Source organism: Panthera tigris, chromosome C2 (assembly GCF_018350195.1).
Source record: "Panthera tigris isolate Pti1 chromosome C2, P.tigris_Pti1_mat1.1, whole genome shotgun sequence".
NCBI classification, from domain to species: Eukaryota; Metazoa; Chordata; class Mammalia; order Carnivora; family Felidae; genus Panthera; species Panthera tigris.
Genome location: NC_056668.1, coordinates 121,199,493 through 121,206,612, shown reverse-complemented (window position 1 = coordinate 121,206,612; position 7,120 = coordinate 121,199,493). Strand labels below are relative to the sequence as shown.

Genomic DNA, 7,120 nt, shown 5'->3' with positions numbered 1-7,120 from the left:
GCTGTAACAAAGTGAAGTGGTTGTGTGACATATTTAATGGGAAATGGCTCCAGAAGATGCCCGAGTCACCCTTAGTCCTCCTGTGACAGAGAAAGGATCCAGAAGCACCCAGATGTTCCCTGTGGGGGGTGAGAAGGTAGCTGAAAGAGAGAGGAAACCAACTTCCCACAGTGGCTGGGAGAACAGGATGGACAGGTGACCGACTCCTGGCAATCGGAGTCAGGCCCAGGGCTTGTTGGTATGGCTGGCAAAGAGAAGCTATTTCTCTGCCGGACTTGGCGGCTGTGAGGTTGTGAGCCTCGGGCTGCTGGGGTCTCCTTGTGGAAAGAAGCAAAGCTGACTAATGGAGAGTCTCTGGAGTCTTTAGTCTCTGGAAATAAGTCCAGACACGAGGCAGAAGTGCCCTGGGCTTTTCATTCGCATAAGTCAACCAAAGTCTTTCTTTGTTTAAGCAAGTGAGAATTGCATTATCTGTCATTGACAGCAGAAAGGGCTCTAACCCAAGTAAGGTATAGAGAGGCAGCGCCAGCAAAGGGGTGGAGCCTGGAATCAGTGGGAGGACAGTCAGAAGGAGGAGCCTGTAGACCAAAGGAGAAGTGTTAGGTGAATGCGTGGGCTGAGAGCCAGAGGAGAGTGAGAAGGCACAGTGAAAAGATTTTGTGGTGAGCAGTACACGCTCCCGGGTTCATGACTGGGAGGGGTTGTGTCAGTCAGGGCAGGAAGGAGCTCAGGACAGCAGGGCATCAGGGGACTAGGGTGAGAAGAATGCCTTCAGGGGAGGAAGGCATCCTAAGTGGCTAGGGGAATGGAAAGGTGAGACCACACAGGTAGATGGGGTTGAGAGCTTGGAACAGAAGACTTTGGTGCAGGAAGTGCTGATGTGAGATAGGAAGTTCTAAGCAGAAAACCAGAGAGCAGGCAGAAACATGGGTAAGATATCTGGGTGTACTGTGGATTTAGGAGCCCTCAATACACGAGTGAAAGAAGAGGCGAAGTGATGAGCTCCTCCAGAAAGTGCATCTCAAAAGTAAATAGTTAAACAGCAGTGTCTATTTTGCTCAAGGCCAGTTATGCTAGGGCACACAGGGGTCATTGACACCAAAAGCCTGACAGTCACAGTTGGTGAGATCATCACCCACAGAGAAATCGTGTAGAAATTCCCTCCAGCTGGAAGCCAACATTGGAAGAAATGACCCCACGAATGCATTATCACATCAAGTTCAACCGCATGCCTTGAGGCTAACAGCGCGTTACAGATCAGTTTCAAGTAGCTCGCTCCTAGGAAGCCACGGGGTCGGGAGAGGGTGAGAGAGAGGCCTTGCGGGACGCCTGCAGGCCATCCTGAGACCCAGCAGCCGCAGGTCTAGAGTTGACCTACAGGGCCGGATGTGGTCGGTGCCGGAAGAGAAACGTGAGGAAGGCTGAACGAGGCGGGGGCATGGTGGCGAGAACCGTGGGTTTGGGTCCACGCGTCAGCAGTGACCCGGCGGTGGAGGATCCCAAACACGCGTGCCCAACCCAGCACCGGGATCGGGGCGGTGCCTAGCCAGGCACAAAGCCCAAAAGCACCCACACTAGGACCCGGGGCGAGTCTGTGTACCCCGGGATAGGCGTGCGTCCGCGTAGTCTGATCCCAAGTCCGGCTTTGTGAGGCGCGCGGCGACTCTGTGTGCATGTGGCTGCGGTCCCAGTACACTCACGGTGCCCGTGACCGTGGCTTAGGCACGCCGGAAACTTGGTGGACTGGCCTGTCTCTGGGGGCTCTTTGGCCCTCCAGGGTCGGCATCCCCTCCGCAACCCCTTCCGCGCGCTTCTCCCCGCCGGGGCCGCCCCGCATCGGCGTCTCCGGGGCGGAGCTCGAGGGCGCCCGGCGCGGGGCGGGCCGAGCCCGGCGTGGGGCGGGGCCAGCAGGGGGCGCTGCGGCATGCTGTGCTGCCCCGAGGTCGGTGCACGCAGCCCTCGCCTCCCCCCGCAAAGGGCTGAGCAGGCGGCGAGTGCCGAACCGGGCGCGCAGCGGCGGAGCCGGAGCCGGAGCCGGGCCGGGACCATGGACGGTGAGTGGCAATGGTCCGGGGCCCGGCTGGTTGTCTTTTGGGCTGAGCGGCGCGGAGGCTCGGAGCGGACAGGCGTCCCAGGGTTGAGAGCCCGAGGGGATCCTCGGGACGCGCCCAGGCCGGGACGACGGGACTGAGTCTCCGGTGGGAGAGTGGGGCTGGGGCGGGCTTCAGAGCACCGGGTCTGAACCCCCCAACTGAGCTTCCTCCTCCATTCCCGCTCCTTCCCCAAACCCCAGCCCCCGACTCGCTGTTTCTCCCCCAGGCCACCCCGGCCTCCGCCCCGCCGCCCCCTGTCTCCAAGCCTCAGCACCCTCTAACTCTGCCAAGGATTCCGGCGCCCTCTCCCGAGCCCTCGCCCCCACCTCCCTCAAACCCGCTGCCTCGGGCTTCCTCCGCCTCCAGCCCGTCGCCCCTCCGGCCCCGCCTTCCTCCACCGCGTCCCCGCCCCTCCAACCAGCTCCTGCCCGGCGCCCGCGCTCCTGCGCCTAATTCCAGCCCCAGCTGGACCTCCCAGGATCCCGGTTCCCGCGGCGCTTCGAACCTGCTGGTCTCCAGGTGAGAAGGCGGCGGCAACTTCTCCGCGGCCTTTCTCGGGGGTGAGGCTGGCACCCCCGCAGCCGCCTGCGCCTGGCGCCTGCGGGAGTCCCGGGGCCCCGCCGAGGAACCGCTCCGCGCGCGGGCTGGCGTGCCTGGGTGCTAAGGTTGGGGCTGCGTGCTCCAGATCCCACGGCCTTGCTTTTGCTCGTCTGGAGCGATCTAATAACGAAGCCGGCTTTGTCACACACCAGAAATGGAATTGGCTTAGAGCAGGTTGCTTTCTTTGTGGCAGCAGCGGTCTTTCAAGTTGTACCTGTGGATGGTTCAAGGATTAGCGGTGCAGGAGGACGTGGAGCCATATTTTCCCGCTTCTCTGGGCGTTCGGAGGCTGTAAAGGGGTCCCCCCGGGGAGCGAGGCTCTCACCGCCTGAGTGGCCAGTGCCTTCGTGGGAAGGCAAGGATGCTTTGTAGGCTTTCAAAAAGTAAAATCAGGAGAGATGTGAAATTAGATCGATGCAAATGGGGAAGCGTGGGGTGGATGGCCAAGGGGGCCTCAAGAGGGCTTCATAACTTGGGGACATTTGTTGCCTATGATGCGGAGGGCCCCCGGTGAACCCGAGTATAGAGCAGACCGTGCCCAGCCTAGGCTTACAAACGTGACGTGACTGCAAACGGAGCTTGGCAACAGTTCCTTCTCCTTGGAGGTGTTGGTGCTCAGCCTGGACATCTGTGGGAAGAGAGTTCAAAGCAGATGGTTTGAAAAGCCTCGTGTTCCCTAGAGAGGGGTGGAGATGCACTGGTTACAGCCTGAAAAGCCAGTGCCTGAATCTCCCCGCATCCCTTCTCCTGGCTTTCCTTAAGTCTTGTTTTAAATTAATCGCGCATTTCAGAGAAAGGACACATAGGGGATACTTCTCTTTCAGGAATTAACTCCTGGCCAGTCCACCCTCACTAATGGTTGGGAGGCTGCTGTGGGGCACCAGGGACAGGATGGGTCACTGGGTCTCTGAAGCCTAAGGCTCTGAGCATTTGTGAAACTTGCAGTATCCATAAGTTGTTGTTGTTGTTGTTGTTGTTGTTGTTGTTTTTCTATTGATTGGCCTGAATAGTAATTAGCTCAATATTCTTTCAGCATTGAAGAGTGAATTAATGAGTAATTAGCCCAAGGTCACACTGGGGCTCAGTAGGCTCCCTCTAAGTGCCCACAAATTGCTGAGGGCACCTTCTTAGTCCTCATCATGCTGTTCAGTGGTGAGTTGTTGACTGTCAGATGCCCCACTAGCCAGGAATGCCTTCAGCGGGGACCATCTCTGTCAGCACGCAGCCTGGCACCCTCTAAGTGATAGGTACTCAGTGTTTTCTCTAGTAAACAAAATGGATCCCCCTCTTGAATCTAGTCTGAGTCCATGACTCTTGTTTTTCCATTGTGCTGCACTGTTTTCAAAATATTGTCCTTAAATTCATCAATTTTTTAAAAAATGCATCCTGTCACTGGAGACAGACTCCTTTTTGTGTTTATTTGGGAGCAGAGCACTCGGTTTATGGGTCAGGCTCTGATAGCTGGGTCTCTAACCTCAGTGGGGACTCCAGAATTTCCGTGAAGGAAATCAGCTGTCCTCAGCCTAGAATTGGGGTGAGGGGGTGATGGGCACTCTGGGGAGCTAAGGCTGTTTGCTGAGGGGTGAGGCCCTCGCAGCTTAACCTGTAGGGCCCTGAGTTGTGACTGAAGCTCCCCCCACCGCATCTCTCATCCATGTCTATAATGGGAAGGAGCACTCAGGGAGACCAAGCAGTGCTTGAAGAGCCCTGCCGGCCGCTTCAGATTGCACCATCTTTAGTCCAGTGGGTACTGTTCACCCCAACTTTCCCATGGAGAGCTGGGAGCAGTTTCTGGCAATGTGGTTTGTGGCTCTGTTGGGGCTGGTGGTTTAGGATGGGGTTTCTGTTTGTTGGAGGTGGCTGTTACCCACCAACAGGTCAGCAAAGTCCAGCTCTTCTTCCTCTGTCAAAGGCCGGCCCTGAAGAATACGACCAGAGGCGGAGGGGGTGGGAATGCCCCGTGCCACCTTTTTTCAGGAATCCCGCAAGGCTGCCATTCAGAATGTTACTTGGATGTGGGAACCGGCACTGCCCACAGGTTAAGGGTTGTCATGGGCTTATCTTTCTTCCCCAGACTGTCTCAGTCTCCAAGCCTGGCTCCTACCCAGAATTCCTGCCGCTGAAGATGAAAAATCTGTTTTGTAGAGGAGGTTTAATTAATGCCTGCGGTTTGTGAGTGAGACAGGGAGGGAGGGAGAGAGAGGGCAGTGGTGCCTAGTCTCAAGGTGGGTAAGGAGAAGGATGGGAGAATATCCAGGGTCCTGGAAAAACAGCAGGAGTAGACTTCAGCCCCAGGGCATTGCCTTGGGACAGGGCTTTTGGTTGGTGGATAAGGATGTATGCCCACATTCTGGGATAGGGGTTACCAGTAGGAGAAGAGTCACTGAGATAGGAAAAATAGCTCGCAGTAGCCTGAAATACGATTTGTTGGGCTCACTGTTCACCTTTCCAGAAAACCTTGAAGGACAGCTGAGAGCTGGACTTAGCACAGTGAGAGTGCAGAGCTATTTTAAGTTTTTGAATGAGGGTTGTGCTGGGCCCCTTTGGAAATGGCTTGAGTGACATTAAGCTGGGGTTGGCCCTGGGGAGTCACCTCACACCTGCGATACTGAGGGAGAGAGCCCAAGAGAGTGGCAAAGGAGAAGCAGCTGGCAGAGTCCGTGTGCTGCACTCAGGGGTGAAGAAGAGGCAACAGCTGCTTTCTGGTAGGATGGTGGGCCTTTTGACAGAAGCAGCCTTCCAGGGACCTTTGTTTTAAATGTTTTTATTTTATTTTTGAGAGAGCATGTGCGCGTGCAGGGAAGGGCAGGGGGTGGGGGGGTTGGCTGGGAACAGAGGATCCCAAGCAAGGTCTGCACTGACAGCTTTGGCACTGACTGCATTGAGCCCAGTGTGGGGCTCAAACTCATGAACCTCAAGATCATGACCTGAGCCAAAGATGGCCCCTCAACTGACTGAGCCACCCAGGCGCCCCCCCACCCCCACCCCAGGCACCCTTCTTGAACCTGTTGGGCAGCCTGGCAGATGGAACAGGGCCTGCTGAAGCCCCCCTCCCCGCCCAACCTGCAGATCCTGGAAGGCAGCCACGCACGAGGAGGCACCTGTGAACCGGGAATGAATTGCGGAGTCTGCTCTGAGTTCCAAAGGCAGGAGGGTCAGGATTATTTAACTGGACCACAGACTCCAGCCTGCTAGCCTCCACCCCCAGAAGGCTGCTGTGAAGGTTCTTGGGCCTTGGTTAGGGAAACCCCGGGCTTTTGGAAGGTTACAGTTCAATCAGTAATGAAGAGAGGAGCAGTCCCAGGAGCATGGATGTAGATAAGTGATTGAAAAGGCATTGAAAAACTTGGAGGGGCCTTGAGGAGTAGTTCCTGCAGCCAGGGGTAGCCTTCAGTGTGTGCTCTGGGCTGGGTCATCCATGCACCTGCCCTCCCTTCCTTTGTCCCTCCCTCCTCCTCTCCTTGCCCAGTCTCATCCTTCTGTACTGCAAACCTCGGGGAGCTGCCTCTGTGCTGGCACCCTGGGGTAGAAGAGAATTGGGGTGACTCAAACATCTAGTAGTAGCAACTAAGAACTTTAAAATTCTGTTTATGTTTGCCCACTTGCCTCCCCAACTTATACATTGATGTTTCTGTATTATGGGGCATCCTTTTGTCATGTGCTTACCACTCTGGGCCTCTGTGTGTAACCGACTTCCTCAGAGAGAGCTGTAATCAATAGCATGGAAACCAGAGCTTTAAAAAACAAACAAAGATGAAAATTATTGCACCTGGTTTTGACAACCCCTTCCCCTCCTCTCTGCTTGTTTGTGGTTAAAGTCATAATTTACACCAAATTTACAAATAGTTTGAATACTATTTGTCCTACCACTCAATTAGTAGGAGACCTGTGTCTTTTCCACTAACAAAACCATAGCTTACTTTCCTAGAACTACCTCATTCTTGGATCCCGTACCGAACTTTAGGCCTTCAGAGATACAGCCATATCATTTTGAGCTTTTAAACTATAAAATAAGCTATAAAATAAAATGAAGCTCTTGCTTGCTAATTTTGTCATCTAATATGGGAGAATCTGAAGTTAGAATAAAACATGTTACTGCCTTGTTAACTCTTTATGCTTCTAAAATGAAAGAAGCAGTTGGATTAAGGTGGAAGAACGTTATTATGGTAGAAATGTCTGGAAACTCAAAAATAATAAAGGAGGGACACAGTCTTACAGAAATAAACTGTTAAATTTTAAACATTGTTACTAAAATGTGCAGAGGTATAAATAGGAATTTGTATAGAAGTATAAGCAAGTATAGAATTTTAATGAGTATAGATAAGTATAGAAACTTTAGTCAGTCATTTTGTTGAAATATTTAATTAAGTATTTAATATTATGATCATACATTATTATGCTTATGCAGTACCTTACCATATAAAATT

General features: G+C 53.7%; 1 protein-coding gene across 2 annotated transcripts in view; it reads left to right on the top strand.

Moving 5' to 3' along the window:
* The first annotated feature begins 1,970 nt into the window (after positions 1-1,970).
* PXYLP1 (2-phosphoxylose phosphatase 1) overlaps positions 1,971-7,120 on the top strand; it is a 70,543-nt gene continuing 65,393 nt past the window's right edge. The window contains exon 1 of one of the 2 annotated variants that reach the window (XM_042956341.1): positions 1,971-2,054. The gene's annotated coding sequence lies outside the window, so the exon portion shown is untranslated. Of the gene's footprint in view, positions 2,055-2,567; positions 2,613-7,120 lie in introns of those variants that run through there. The other variant, XM_042956344.1, reaches the window with a different exon arrangement.